At 37.1% G+C, this 16,120-nt stretch overlaps 1 long non-coding RNA gene across 1 annotated transcript; it reads right to left on the bottom strand.

Annotated features, from left to right (window-relative positions):
- Nucleotides 1-3,973: 3,973 nt before the first annotated feature.
- On the bottom strand, nt 3,974-4,658 carry LOC136813311 (uncharacterized). The gene is made up of 2 exons (XR_010847457.1): nt 4,334-4,658; nt 3,974-4,229 (listed from the first exon to the last, which is right to left on the bottom strand). It is a non-coding gene; the product is annotated as an uncharacterized lncRNA (long non-coding RNA).
- Nucleotides 4,659-16,120: the final 11,462 nt, after the last annotated feature.

Here is a 16,120-nt window from a genome sequence, read left to right as displayed (position 1 = left end):
ACTTTATTGCCCCCGCAGGAGCGTAGCGACGAGGAGGCACTCATAGTTTCACGCATAGATATTGGACTGGACTCTCGAAAATTGTTGTCTTGTCGCGCAAGCATCCCCGTAGTTAGTCTCTTCCGTAAATGTTCGGTTTTTTTCCGGGACGGTAGTATACATATTTTCATATTACGTTATATGGTATTATCATTATTACATATTACAATTTTAGTTTTGATTTAGCTTTGAAAAGCTGAAGCGAGTGTTATAAATGCAAATCAAAACAGTGTATGATATAACACGAATTACAATATTACTTGTGCAAATCAAAACAAACAAAATGGCAGACTGGTTATGATGATGATGAGCTTATTCATTGACTAGAAAAAGTGTTTTGTATGTCAAATTTTGTTTCTTGTCTTTGAGACTGAATACTAACTACTGTAATTTAGTCAGAAGTTCACTTCAGCAATGATTTCAATTCTTTTTCCGGAATCTTTAAAGAAATTTGCTTAAGTTTTATATTTGTATATGTATATTTGATATTTTTGTTCAAACCAGTTCAAACTCTAATTTATTTTTGTCTGTCATTTTATTGATAACTGCCTTTATTGTTTATAGGGCTTCTTGAGCTTTAAATACCATCATATGGTCGTAACTCAAGAAAGTCCTTCTTAACTTAGTAAAACAACCGGCAAAGTACAAAAAAGTTGAATGTACGCATATGTAAAGTTGAATCCAAGCGGTTGACTTTTTCTTTTGTTCTTCAAAATAATTTACCTCACTTAGAGTGTTTTTACGTCTTTTCAGTGTGGTAAATCTTTTTCAAAAACCTGAAAAAAATTTGTTTACTTGTTAAACTTTACATGCGCATGTTAAATTTTTTCATGCAATTGTGATAGCCTAAATAACTTTCGCTCCAGTGGTTTGGTGAAATAGCTGCAAATTCTGGCTTTCTAAGTTAGGAGAGACCTTCCCGAAGGCATTTAACGGTGGTTAGACTAAGTACACAGACAGTCATACAGAAACACCAGAAAGGGAAAGTATATTGCTAGCTATAAACTCAAAAAGTCTAGCTTCCTGAAGGCACGTCTCTTCATTGTCTGCGCTGCGATCAGCTTGGAGAAAAGATTGCATCATGAAAAAGTACTATGCACTTGAAAAAAAATTTAGGCGCATTTTAACTTTTTCGACTGTACGTCTGAATGAACCACAATGGCATTCCTTTACTTTTCTTTTGACCAACAACATAGAAGATTTTGCTTGAGAAGTGAAATCACAGCATACGCTAGTGGAGCCCGGGCCTTAACTAGGATAAGTGAGTTTCTATTTCACCCAACTTAAGATGGCGCAGAACTTTTTGATAAATTTTACATGCAGTATCCTCTTGACTATTGTTTATTAGGCAAAGTAGCAATAGAGAAATGTTGAAATATAGCAGTCAATGAAAAAAACAAGCTATTTCTGATATGGTTACCTTGTGGATTTATTCACTGCGTATGTCCATATATTTTGCCTACAATCTAAGATGTCTGCGACATTATTAGAAAAGGTCTATTTAGTGAATAATAATCATGACATATCGCTATAAGAAAGAAACTAGGAGAAAAAACAAACAAACAGGAGATGTGAAAATCAGTAAGATAATGATACCATAACTTTTTAAATATATTTTTGAGAGGCTTTTCCAGCTTTTCATTAAATTTTATTAAGTTATCAAGCTGCATGAATTCTTCAAGTATGTATTTTTTTATAATGGAATATAATTTTTTTTTTCAAGCAAACGCCTCAATCAATCAATAAATAAATAAATCAATCTATCAATCAATAAATCAATCAATCAATCAACCAATCAATCAATAATTAAATCAATCAATTATTTCTGATTAATTTTTAATGTTTAATCTTTAAAGCATTAAAGCTTTATAAGTCCATGACATGATCTTTATGTGGGGGCATTTAGTGAAAGCTATGACTAGTCAGTATAGTAGTGTAGACTGTTATAGCTCTTCTGACACTATTAGTACAACCCTGTCTCACAGTCCCGGTGAGAATTTTCCAGCCTGTAGGCTGTAAAATGAAAAGATGAATCTTTATTGTTTTCAACTCAAAAAGTCTGATGGGAACGGAAGATTTATGGGAAGGAAAATGTTTCTTTTCCTCTAATGGGCTATTTTTTCCTAGGGACGAATTTATGACCAATTTTTCCATTGGGTAGGGGGTTCCATTGGATCTGTGAGACAGGGGTGTATTAGATATCAGTAAGCGATTTTCAACTCAAAAAGTCTGATGGGAATGGAAGATTTATGGGAAGGAAAATGTTTCTTTTCCTCTAATGGGCTATTTTTTCCTAGGGACGAATTTATGACCAATTTTTCCATTGGGTAAGGGATTCCATTGGATCCCGAACATCGATGATTTCAAATTACTCTCGGGTACCTAATAGCCGGGGGGGGTTGGAATAAAAATCTCCTGGGTGGAAAATGTTTGAAAAATTAATTAGCGGGGGGACGGCTATTAGGTACCCGAGAGTATATTACTCGTTTAATTTTTAGATAACACTCAATCATTAGAAATTAAAGATCGAAATTGCATCCCTGCTGATAAACATTCGTTATCCCAATATTTAAAAAGAGTTAAAGCCTTATCCCCTTATATCCAAACTGGAATGAGAAAGTCCAGAAATCCTTTCCAATGTCACTGACTAATTAAGGAAAGCCGCGAAGTGTTTTATTATATTCCTCTGTTTAAGACTTTATGGCGCCACAGTGACGGGCAGCGTGCCGATGGAAAACGTTGGTGTAGCGTTCTAAAACAGATACTTTCAAAGGATCGAAAGCTGAGTCAGTAATTTTTCTGGTGAAAAAAAAAGTATTTCTAGCGGGAATTTTCTATGGGTTTTTATTAAATTTGAAGGATCGTAAAAGTTTACTCATATGAGAATAAAAAATACTCCCCTTAATCTATCATTCATCTTCAAAAAACTCTTCAACAGTCCGAAACGCCATGAAAAATGTCCGAAATTACTCTTTGGATGCTTGATATGAAATATCTCAGGTTTAAGCCCTAATGAAGTGAAGTGCGAGACTGAATATAAAAAATCTATGTGACCATAAAAATTGAATCCAAACGGACCACTCATTAAATGAAAGATCTTTATGCATTAATTGATACATCGAGAAGGAACTGAGAAGTGAATAATTTCAATTTGAAGATAATTATTTTTTGGGGAATTAAAGGGGAAGGCTCCACTTACGCTTTTCTAAAATCATATAAGTAACACTATAGATGCCAGGAATCAGCAATGACATTCACCGGATTGGTTACCGGGTGAAAATAATCTCATATCATAATATCATATCACCGGATTGGTTACCGGGTGGAAATAATCTCATATCATTTCACCAGATTGGTTACCGGGTGGAAATCTCAAATAACACCGCATAAACGGATTCACCGGATTGGTTACCGGGTGGAAATAATCTTATTGATTACATCATCACTGGCATGAAGAAGATTCAAAATTTTCAATAGGAGCGTAGCGAAGCCAACCCCTAAATTACTACTTACATAGAAGACCATATATACTATAAATTAAATCAACTAAATTAACTCCACGTTTATATGAAACTCAAAATATGCAAATATAAATAAAATGACTAACAAACAGGAACTTGCATCCTTTTTATTTTCAATATTAGCAAATAGTAAAGTTATGAAGGAAAGGTGTGGGAGGGCGGGAACCAAGACTGACGATGTTCGAAAGAAGCGTTACTAGAGACTGAGGTATTTTATATATGAGACCACGCACGAGGTCGGCTAAATTTAGAACCCAGACTTTCTGGTCAAAGTAGATCTGGTGAACGCATACGACTGACAGGGTGTAACGGGCGTTTACTAGGGCGCCGGCAAAGACTCTCTTTTCAATTAACCTGAGTTATGAATAACTCCATTTAATTGATACATCGAGAAGGAACTGAGAAGTGAATAATTTCAATTTGAAGATAATTATTTTTTGGGGAATTAAAGGGGAAGGCTCCGCTTACGCTTTTCTAAAATCATATAAGTAACACTATAGATGCCAGGAATCAGCAATGACATTCACCGGATTGGTTACCGGGTGGAAATAATCTCATATCATAATATCATATCACCGGATTGGTTACCGGGTGGAAATAATCTCATATCATTTCACCGGATTGGTTACCGGGTGGAAATCTCAAATAACACCGCATAAACGGATTCACCTGATTGGTTACCGGGTGGAAATAATCTCATATCATTTCACCGGATTGGTTACCGGGTGGAAATCTCAAATAACACCACATAAACGGATTCACCGGATATCAACCGGATTGGTTACCGGGTGGAAATAATCTCATATCATAATATCATATCATATCGACCGGATTGGTTACCGGGTGGAAATATATCAACCGGATTGGTTACCGGGTGGAAATAATCTCATATCATAATATCATATCATATCGACCGGATTGGTTACCGGGTGGAAATATATCAACCGGATTGGTTACCGGGTGGAAATAATCTCATATCATAATATCATATCATATCGACCAGATTGGTTACCGGGTGGAAATAATCTTATTGATTACATCATCACTGGCATGAAGAAGATTCAAAATTTTCAATAGAAGCGTAGCATAGCGAAGCCAATCCCCAAACTAAGACCTGGGCATAAAATAATACTAGATTATAAGAACTATAAAGTATACCAAATTCATTTGACCAGTTAGTGTCCAGGTATCCATTTTTATTGTTCACGTCGTCAAGCAATTACCATTCTTGAAAGTCTTAATTTTTATCATTCCAAACACTCCTTAGTTCACGTACTTGTCCAATTTCTCTCGACCAGTTTCTTCGAGTGGTGTTGTTGAGATGTATGTACGACACAAAACAGTTGCTTCTCCATCGTCCCATCAATTGTATAACCGAGTCAGGAATACCAGCTGATGATGCGGCTGAGGCTCCCCCGATGCGAAAACTATGTGTGCTGATGTTGACATCACGCAGTGAAGAATTTAAAAATCTGGTGACATGACTTCTAGTAATGTATTCGCCTGATTCCAAAACGAAGAACGGTCCAGGTGGACGTGTAATCCGGAAAAAGTAAAAAGAAGATATGGCATTAACAGGACAGAGGGGGGCACAACCTTCCCACAGAGTGATGCTGGTTCCCACACGAAAAGGGTCTGTCTTGCTTGCTTTTATTCTGATAAGTACACTAGGTCCTTGTAAGGAAACATCTGACACACAAAGGTTTGTTAATGGATCAAATGACCTTGAACTAGCTGAGGTATACTCTGAAACTCGAAGAAGACCAAAAAAAGCTGTAAGCACTAGACATTTCCAAAGTGCTTGGTCGTAGGCAGAAAGTTGACTGCTAGAGATAAAAGATAACATTTGTCGAAGGTGTGCAGGTGTGATAGGATTTCTAGTCCTTCTTCTAGCCACTTGAGTGCGCCTTATCCCTCTACAGACATAGTAGAGTCTTCGCATGGAAGCAATTCTAACTTCGACGCCTTGTTGGAGTGCGCAAAACTGAATTCCATAGAGATATACTTTTATTGTATTGTACTGTAGGCCTTGTCTCGCAAGAGAAGTGACAAATAGTTCTAAATGTAATTCTTGTGGCGGCAACCACACAAAGCGATACATGAAGCAAAATCTTTGAAAGCGATTGAAGCCTGATTGATATGTGCGCAAAGAGTTTCGAGAGATACCTTCAGCTAGTAAACGGTCTCGAGCAAGTCTAAGATCTCCCATGCTTCCTCCGGGATCCTGGAAGGTTCTGGACTGGCGGACTCGGCTAGACTCAAGAACCGGCCAACCTGCAGGCGAGAAAGTAAGTCAGCAAAAACATTATCTTTGCCTGGCAGGTGTACCAAAAGAATATTGATGTTCATCCTTGCAATGAAAAGAAAAAGGTGTCGAACTAGTTTCATCAAAAGTTTGTCTTTACAGGAACCTGAACGCCAAACGAGAACAATGTCTAAATTATCTGTAGAAATAGTGACCTGCTTATTAACCAGGTTATCCGCCCAAGTAATTACAGCCATGGCAACTGCAACAAACTCTAAGATATGAATAGGAGTTCCTTGTGCAGAAGCTGGCAAGGCAACAGAAAACCATTTAGGACCCAAGACAGCACCTATCCCGAAACCAGACGCATCTGTGAAGAAATCTAAGTGTTCTGATGTCACTACAGGATCCTGGAAAAAAGCGGTCCCGTTCCATCTCGGAGCAAAATCACTCCACCACTTGATGTCTTCAAGAGCAGGTTCGGAAATTTCCACTATGTCACTAAGCTCTGTCACCGATGTGGAGAGGTCAATCAACCGCCTCATAAAAGTGCGACCTGGCTTAATGACCTTGGCTGCAAAAGACAAAGAACCAATCAACGAGAGCAACTCTCGCTTTGAAGTCTGAGAAGCGTTATTCCAGCCTTGTAACTTACCTAACAAATCTTTTAACTTTTTGTCTGGTAATCGACAACACCTGTTCAGAGTATCTATTTCTATGCCTAAAAATGTTATTGTCTGACAAGGGCCTTCTTTTTTGTCCTCTGCTAGGGGAATGTTCAAACTGTTACAAATCCTGTCAAATTGGTTCATTGCCTGTGTACAAATATCTACAGATGAACCAGTGAAGAAATAATCATCCAGGTAGTGTAACATGTCTTTAATTCCTCCTTTAACTTTGCAAATCCACTCCAAGGAGTCAGCAAATGTGTTGAAAATGTATGGGGAAGAGCGCAAACCAAAAGGCAACACAATGTCTACGTAATACTTGCCTTTCCACCAATAAACCATTAAAGGCCAGTCTTCCGGATGAATTGGGCAGAGCCGGAAGGCGTGCCTAATATCCCTTTTTCCCATGAAACAACCTGTAGGTGTAGCAGCTAAATCGACCGCATCATCAAACTTAGAATATTTTACAGAAAAAGCTTCCCTAGAGATACCATCATTGACTGATGACCCTCTTGGGCTGCTGAGATCAAGGATAACTCTGATCGAACCATCAGGCTTCGGTACACCACCCAAAGGAGAAAGATGGAAATTTTTAAAAGGAGGTATAGTGAAGGGACCTTTTGTGTGTCCCCTGTTCATCTCTTTGAGAATGGCTGTAGAAATGTCCTCAGAAACATCATTGGACGAAGAAAGTGGTCTTTTCCTTCCTGGTGTCATTTTTGTAATAAAACCAACACGAAAACCATCTGTGAAACCAGACTTAAGAAAATCAACAATGTAGGGGTCAGGATGACCCTCAAGAAAAACAAGAAACAATCGTAAATTAATCCTGCAAATAGCAGAAGGAGGTAAGGGAAACAATCCTGCTGGTACACTATCCAGAGGGCCTGGATGCTCTGCAACTGTGTGCTGGGTGACCTGGCCTTCCACAGTAGGAGCATTTATGGGCATAACGACACGTGGCGCCTCTCCTGCAGAAGCTAGAGTTAAAATAGGGGCATGCCTCAGTCGATGCATCATGGGCACTTCCTTGAAAGGGATTTTGTGCATTAGCACCAGAAATGGGAGGTCTAGGTGGTCGAGACTGCGTGAAAGTACTAGTAGTTTGGTCCTGTGAGGACAAAGGGTTAGGACACCTAGTTGCATAATGACCTTTTTTCTTACATTTGTAGCAAGTCACATCAGAAAACGAACCAGCTTGGCTGGAGGAAAAGCTACCAACCTGAGGCCTCAAAGTTGAAGAAAAAATGTCCAGGTCGATTCTGTCCCAGAAGGTTTCGGTTGGGTTTACAGCCAACTTCCTTCTGAATTGGACGTCATAATCAGCCACACATTGAAAGGGATACGTCGTGAAAAATCTGCAAATCCTTTCCTGGTATCTAATCAGTAAGGGGGCTAAGTGTTCATGAAACACCATCATAGCACCAAAGAACAACGACCAAGCAAGAAACCACCATTGTGGGTTTGAAACTTTAACTTTACCTTTTGACAGTCTATGATTTGAGTCCCCAGTCCCAGAAATAGAAAGGCTCCCAGGATCATCCTCAGAAACAGAAAGGGTAAATGACTGAGTTGAATTAGAGGCAGAAGCTGGCTGGGGAAGAAGCAAATTAAAGTTAACAAACTCACCCTTCTGAATTTTATCTAACTGCTGCTGTGGAATTCCAGGAATGGCAATGTTTTGACGGTTTGAAAACGGTGGAGGGTGTAGATTAGCCTCGAAAGTATAGGGGGGAGCCTCAGCACTGCGTACAAAATGGCGGCGAAGTTGTGCAGGATTATTGTTGTTATTATTTTCTCTCCTCCTGCGGTGTCTTCTCGTGCGACGAGATTTTCTTCGGTTTCTCCTCGAACGACGACGAGTGGCAGAGGCGGTTGGGGTTTCACGATGTAAATTCTCTTCTTGCTGTCTCTGTCTGTTCGAATTTAAGATGGTTTGCTCGCGATCAAACGCTTCAAGCCGTAGAATTAATGTAGGGCGTGACCCTGAAGTTTGAATGTTTCGTAATTTGCAAGCGTCTTGTAGGGCCTCTTTGGTGAAACGTTGGTATGAAGATGAATGTATAGCATCAGTTCTTGTGTCTTGTTGTGGCTCGTGTTGGCTGTCTGACAAGACCGATTCCTCGTCCACCAACCGCATTGTTCTTGCTCTCTTCTTAGGTGGTGGTGGTTCCTCATCAGAAGAACTACATGATGAGTTTGAAGAGCTGGTGTCACTGCTGCTCGAACCCGAAGGATCAGCCAAGCACAAGGCTAGAATTGTGAGATTTATAAAAACAAATATCTTCATGACTGCTTTGAGTAACCAAGACTGACGATGTTCGAAAGAAGCGTTACTAGAGACTGAGGTATTTTATATATGAGACCACGCACGAGGTCGGCTAAATTTATAACCCAGACTTTCTGGTCAAAGTAGATCTGGTGAACGCATACGACTGACAGGGTGTAACGGGCGTTTACTAGGGCGCCGGCAAAGACTCTCTTTTCAATTAACCTGAGTTATGAATAACTCCATATAAATGATAACAATTGTATTAGTAACCAGAATTCTATTAAAACATTAATATGTCGGACATACACATCTCCAGTTATTAAAAGCAATCATGAAAAGAATTTTACAACAAGTACATAATACTTAAAGATTTAACAATCAAATCCAGAATAAAAAACACTACTAGCATCACACAACCTCATCTTATGTTATAATGCACCCACATTTCCTAAAATGGACCAAATTTGTTCCAACTAGATACACCGCTACAATATTTTAGATTGGACTAATTTAGAAACTAATTTGGGTCATTTTGAGAAATATTGGCGGATAATGGCAAGATAAAGATTTCCACAGCCCCAAAGTAACTTTTTCCACAGCGGTGATGAAAATTTCTATCGCAATTTCAATAGGTACAGTAATTCTATTGTTTTCAGATTGAAAAAGTGTTCAATGGGCTCTTCCAGAAAAAATCCGTTCATGGGGGGTGGAGGATGAATTGTCCAGGGGTATTGAAAAAATACCAAAAAATTGCAATGTCCAGGGGGTAAATCACAATGTCCAGGGGTAATTTTGGGTGTCCACGGGGTTGATTTGATGTTTGTCCAGGGGTAATTCATGAAAGAAATAATATATCCCCCACCAAATTTCCCAGTTGTCCTGCAGGGTCTGTTACATGGGGTGTATTTAGACACTAGAAACCCACGCTACAATCAGCACCGAAATATTTGGCAAAAAAGGAGAGTTCCCTCAAAACTTGAAAATCACGTTTAAATAGTAGAGCTTTCACTTTGATTTTTTACATTAGAGGGGGGTTGTAGGGGTTCGAAATACCTTTTTCCCGGTCAAAACTTTTGCTGAATTCCGGAATCCCGTAAGTTGAAAAAAAGGGTAACACCGTCACCGTCTGATTTTATTTTAAAATACCGTTTCCCCATCTCTTTTTTCGTCAAATACCGTACTAAAAAGGGCTGATCCTGTCACACCGTAAAAGTACAACCCCCCTTAAAAACTTAGGACTTTAGGATCTCGGAATCTAAAAGCTCAAAAATATTTCAATATGGCTGAGAACATAGCCTGGAAGCATCTTAACTCCTCTTAAATGGAAATATCCGAAGAACGAAAGTAGAATTACTGAAATTGGAAATTCTCGCCCGACCTTTAAATTCTGAAAAATATTAAAATACCCCAATTTTCTAATATCTTTCGGCACTGATTGTATTAAAACCTCCTACTATCGTCCATTGGATATAGCTTATTATATAAAAAATACTATGGAGAAAGAATTATCAAAGTTTATAATAAAAATGATACAGAGAAAGTCACTTATTTGGAAAAAGACAATTTCTTTTCCTTGTAAAGTTTTTTACCGTATTTAGCTTTATTAATCAAAGATTCCATATTAAACTTTCTCAAAAACGAACTTCCTAATTTGGTTCTAGATAACACGTTTTTGATCCTGGAACCGTTGATCGGAGGAGTCAGGATGACGTCTTGAAGTAGCTCGTATATTATAGTGGTTTCTTCATGTGTAAAAACTTTGGTCTTTCCATAATCGCCACATGTTGAAGGTGGAATAACGTCACTGTCTTCACTATCTCTTTCGCAATGAGAGCTCACTTCTTCTTCGTCTTCCTCATCAACATTGCTTCCATCATATGATTCAGCAATTCCATTTTCCAGATCTTTACTACTGGTCGATGGTTCGGATCCAGACATTCTATGGATTTGAAAATAAAAAAACACCTGCTAGACACGTATATTCGGCCATTTTTATCAAAACTTTTCTTTTGTTCCCTTTCGTATTATCAGTCCCTGAGTGAGAAGGGGCATAATCTGATTTTATGATTACATTTAACAAAATTCAGTTTTCTAATTGTATAGAATTTTACCAAATGGGAAATTAAATCAAACATGACTTGCCCAACAGATATTTCCATCATTTTAAGTTGACTTCTTCTGGTCACCCTCTTGATTGCGCCGTCTCCTTCATCAACATCGCTTCGATCACGTGCTTTGGTATTTCCATTCTCCAGACCTTTACTGCTGGTTGATGGCTCAGACCCAGAAGCCCTATGGTTTTTAAAATCAAGAAACACGTGATAAAGACATGAATTCGGCCTGTGTTTGCAAAACTCTCTTGAACATAAAATAAACTAAACGTTCGAAAGTGTTTTTCCATGATTTCTCGGGCTTGTGCAAGTGATTATAATTATATTTGTTAGAATTTATAAGATACAACGTAGCTGAATTACCCGGCAGATTTGTCGGTGCTTTGATTTCTTCTTGTAACATTTTCGATTGCTGTCGCGCCTGCCCGAGCTTGTTGCCCCATCTTCTTTACTCGATAGATCTTTTCGGCTGTTCCTAAACGATGTGCTAAGAGGTCTGCTACTGCTTGGTTGTCTTCACTTGACTCATGCACCAAAGTCGTCATTGACTTCCTGATGATATTGCCAGTGACGTTCTTCTTTGGTGGGGGATTTTCACCGTAGACACCAGATGACTTCCAGATATTATCTATTCTCTTGCTGACATCCCCTGAAGTCATCTGTCTACCATTGCTCGACAGAAAAACGTGAGAGCTGTCTCTTTTAGCGAAGGTTGGCCTCAAATTCTCAACATAAATTTTAAGATGGCCGTATATGTTTGATCTCAGTGTCACATGTGCTGGTCCATGTTTTAAATAGGTTTTGTGCTTCTTGACTTTGATTGTTTGAAACCCATCTTTTTCTGTAGCTTTTGCGAACTCATCCATCGTCATGTTAGCAGCAACACCAGTTCTAAAAATATACAATTTCAAGTAGTTTTGTGGTGAATTTTCTACAATCTGAAACTTTTTCAATTTATTATGTGATTTTTTTGTTTTACCTTAAGGGAATAAATTATTGCGAGAATAAATTAATGCGGGATTAATTAATGCGAATGAGGCCGGAGAAATATTATGTTTTTCGGAATTAATCAATACGAAACAAACCGAAAAATGCGGAACATTGATGCGAACGATACAATTTTAGGAATTGCAGTATTAAATAATGCAAATTAGGGCCAGATTCGCATTAATTAATTGCATTAATTTATTCCCTTAAGGTAAGTTTTAAGTAGGTATTTTACAATCCCATAAAGATCTAAATTCTACATACTATACCATGAAAAAAGCATTAATCAGAGAATTACGAGCGAGATAAAAGTCTCCGAACTGTGAGGGTGGATTTAAATTTGTAGGGGAAAATCGATTAACACAGTCTTTGTCAATAACAATTCAAAACATAAACCAAACAAAAGCTCAACATCAATTTTTCGAATTTTAAATGAGTTAAAAAATTGGAAAATGATTTCGATGACGATGATGACAACCACGCAAATGACTTTTTTGATAAAGCTTTACTAGAGTACATTTCAAATTAGCTGGCAGTAAATTTACAAATACGAATAACTTTTTATAGAATTTGAATTAGATTGCTATGTTTTGCTCGTTGAAAAGATAATCGTGAGTGGGATATCATTATGTAAAAAAAAACTTAAAAATTTAAAAATGAAGATGAAAAATGAAAAAGAAAAAAATCAACTCCTGGTAGAATTATGCTATAAACACCATTTTTATATGAGTGAAACGAAACTTCAGTCTTAGAAGATCATCACTGTGAAAAAACTTTTGAAAAATATTTATTCAGTCAAAAGATACAACTCAAAGTTGGTCACTAATTGACTCCAAAAAACAGCAAAAAGCAGTCTTTCAAGGTCAACCATCTAAATATCTAAAGTCGTATCTTTTGATTGAAACAATATTTTTTTTTAATTTTTGCTCATCGATCATCTTCTAAGATTGAAGTTTCACTCATGTAAAAATGATATTTATAGTATAAATCCAGGAGTTGATTTTTTCGTCTTCATTTTTCATCTTCATTTTGAATTTTTTCAAAAATTTTTAACATGATTATATCCCACTCACGATTATCTTTTCAACGAGCAAAAAATACCAATCTAATTCAAATTCTATAAAAAGTTATTCACTTTTGTGAATTTACTGCCAGCAGCTAATTTGAAATGTAGCGGCATGAACTTGTATGGTGTCCAATTGAAATGTATAGACAGTTGAATAAAGAAAACCCATTCATTCTGGTAATAAAATTTGAGCCGATTAGAAAGCCTAGGAAAATCAATTGGTGTTAAATGTTTCTTAAAAGGAAGAAATGGTTAATTTGAAATCGAAAGATACCTGTGTGCGTTAGCGAGTGCAATAGCAGTTAGAAGATAGTCCCGAACCAAAATGAAGTCGTTCCGTGATGGGAAGAATGCCACGTCTTCAATAATGGTACCAATGAGCTTGACTGCATTTCTTGACATTTCTCCTTCCTCGTATGCCATAATTTGCTCCTCCGTAATGAGAACCTCCTGAAGCTCCTCTTCATTCTCCCAATACTGGGCATCACACTTTTTACCATATGCCTTCCTCCAGTTATTGAAACGCAATTTCATTGCAACAAAATCACCCTTTGGAATGTCATAGGGCAAGTGCTCCATTCCTTCAGAAATTGCAAAATCCATGAAGGAAATCAAGGATGATAAGTAACGTTTGGAAGTGCTAGGTTTTGATTTCGGATCAAGGTATTCTTTGAAAAAACCATCCCTGACTTTCTTACGATCGAAGATGAAAGGGCGCCTTCAAGTCCACGATGATTGGGATGAGAATATTGGTTCTATACAAAAAAACGAGAAAAACGAAATTAGTAAACATGCGGAGCTTCTTAAGCCGAGACGGAAAAACACACTTTTTTCATTTCACCTACTAGAAAAATACCCAAAAGCCTCGCAATGCCACCTTCAAAGAATTCCAGACTTCCTTCAAATGAAAGCTTGGCAAGAGGTAGCCGAGGGAATCATGTTTCACGATCACGACGACGTTATCGATTTTCCAAGACCTCATCATTTTCGAAGTTCATCCTTAAAGAAGGAATATGTGTAAGTTTAACCCCAAAATAACTTTGAAATTTCCCTAGATACTTAAGAAATGAGTTTTTAACGCTTATCGGAACATCCACAAGGCCAAAATACTTAAATGTTGTAAATCAAATTTGTCCCGTCTCCCACTTTTTAAGCGTCATTCATCCTATAATATTGACAAGTATGATGTTTGTTAGTTTTATCTTTTTTTTTAGAGAATTGAAGAGGATTTTGAACGCATTGGACAATTCCCTCATCCCATCCTTTGTTAAAATCTTTGACTGTGGAAAGCAAATGAAATTAGAATCACTGGTAAACACCACTCGCATATTTATGTAACATTTCCAGAAGTATTTATAGAGATGGCCAGTATGCACAACGAATGTCAATTGAAAATTACTCCAAACATTTTTAACCTTTCTTTTTATAGAGGTTCTCAGAATTTGTTGACTTTGATGGTATATTCGAGGAGAGCTTTGGCGAACTAGGTATGTGTAATTCTTATACGGTATCTTAAAAAAACAATTTTTTCTCAACAGTTTTAAAACGTTGAATCTTTTAACAATTGTCTTCCATTCTACTTTTAGTTGATGAAAGTGAAGATGAAGGAAGAGACGAACCGAGTGATAAAGAAAATTCAGGTATAATTATTAATGATTAAGAAACAAATCATCCTCTGATTTTGCCAAAAATAAAAAGATATTACAGTTTGGGAATATTGAGATGAAAATCATCTTGAAGATTGAAAATTTTTTATTACAGATGAAGAGCTACAACAAGACGGTGAAGGTGATTTCAGCCAGCTAGCAGAGCCCCTCACAAGCACAGGTACACTCATCATAAGATAAGAAAACAATCAATTTTAGATCATACCTCATCGTTGGCTTTGATGATTAGAATCACGAGTTTCTCACGATTTGTTTTTAATTACAAAAAAATTCCAGTCAGCTAAGATTTGTCTAGTCGCACCTGGCTGTATTTCTAGAAACAAACCTACTTTTTTGGAACTGAGCTATTTTCTATTTTTGTTCTGAAAATTTCAGGTGGAGATACTACAAATCAAAAGTCCAGAGGTGCTTCAAATCAAAAGAATAAATGAAGAGAAAGAAAACAAGTAGGACGACAATTTCTACAAAAAATACCAATAAAAAAGTGACATTTTAAATTTCTCCCTTGTACGTATGGTTAAAGAATCTTTAAAACCATATTTTCTTAGAGGGCTATTTTAATAATTTGCAATTTATTCTTACTTCACTCATAGCTGTATTATCCATATCAAACATGAAACAACCGGAATCCAAGACGGCAAACTATATGGAGGAGATGCTTGGTAATCACAATATAGTTGGACAATACAAGGAATTAAAAGAGAAAGTGAAGAAGAATAAAAGCCTCTACAAAGATTCATTTCTTGACATCTGTGCCAAAATAGAGGTCATGTTAAATTCTAAACGAGACACAGTTGCCAAGGAGATAAATGCGGTTGAGGTTGATGCGCTTACAGAAAACATGACATTATCAGTAGCACCAAAAGACGAAACAAAAAAGCAGCACTATACGTCATTATTGAACAAGCTCAAGATTTTGAAGGCTTTAAAGAATTCAATTACAAGTGATATTGCAACTTTTAAACAATAACTTCTCATTTTTATAATTATATACTTATGATATCGCACGATGAGTAATTATTTCTTATGCGGTGCACCTTCAAGGATAGCAATTAATCGTTAATCACATTCTCGAAAAGGGTTCCAATTTCTTCAAATTACTTTGTGTCACCTGACCCTAGATTTTGGAGGTGGGTCGGTCGGTCGGAATTTTTTTTATTTTGGCGATTTTTGAAATTTTCGTCCATGGAAGGGTTAACAGTTTGTTTACATTTAGGTAATTTTGAATAAGAAAAAGAAGTGCTAGGAGGGAATTTACGATTCTTATGCTTGAGACAAACAAGTATGAGTTTTGATTTTTATTGTTTGAAGTTTTTGAAATGGCAATAAATTTTTTTGGGTCGGTAGGTTTCGAGGTGGGTCGGTCGGGTGATGGCAAACCAACAATTTTTTTAAGTCCAGCCTGACAAAAAAAAAAACACAATAAAAATAAAAAAGAGAAAAATACAGAGATCTGATATTAGCTTAAAAACAGGCAGTATAGACTTTATGTGTCCCTTATCGCAGTTCCCTTTAAGTTACTTTGAAAACCATTCATAACGTTT

Source organism: Clytia hemisphaerica, unplaced genomic scaffold, assembly GCF_902728285.1.
Source record: "Clytia hemisphaerica strain Z4C2 unplaced genomic scaffold, Clytia hemisphaerica genome assembly, whole genome shotgun sequence".
In the NCBI taxonomy this organism is placed as follows: Eukaryota; Metazoa; Cnidaria; class Hydrozoa; order Leptothecata; family Clytiidae; genus Clytia; species Clytia hemisphaerica.
The sequence above is the reverse complement of the archived record's forward strand: the minus strand, read 5'-3'. Positions and strand labels throughout refer to the sequence as shown.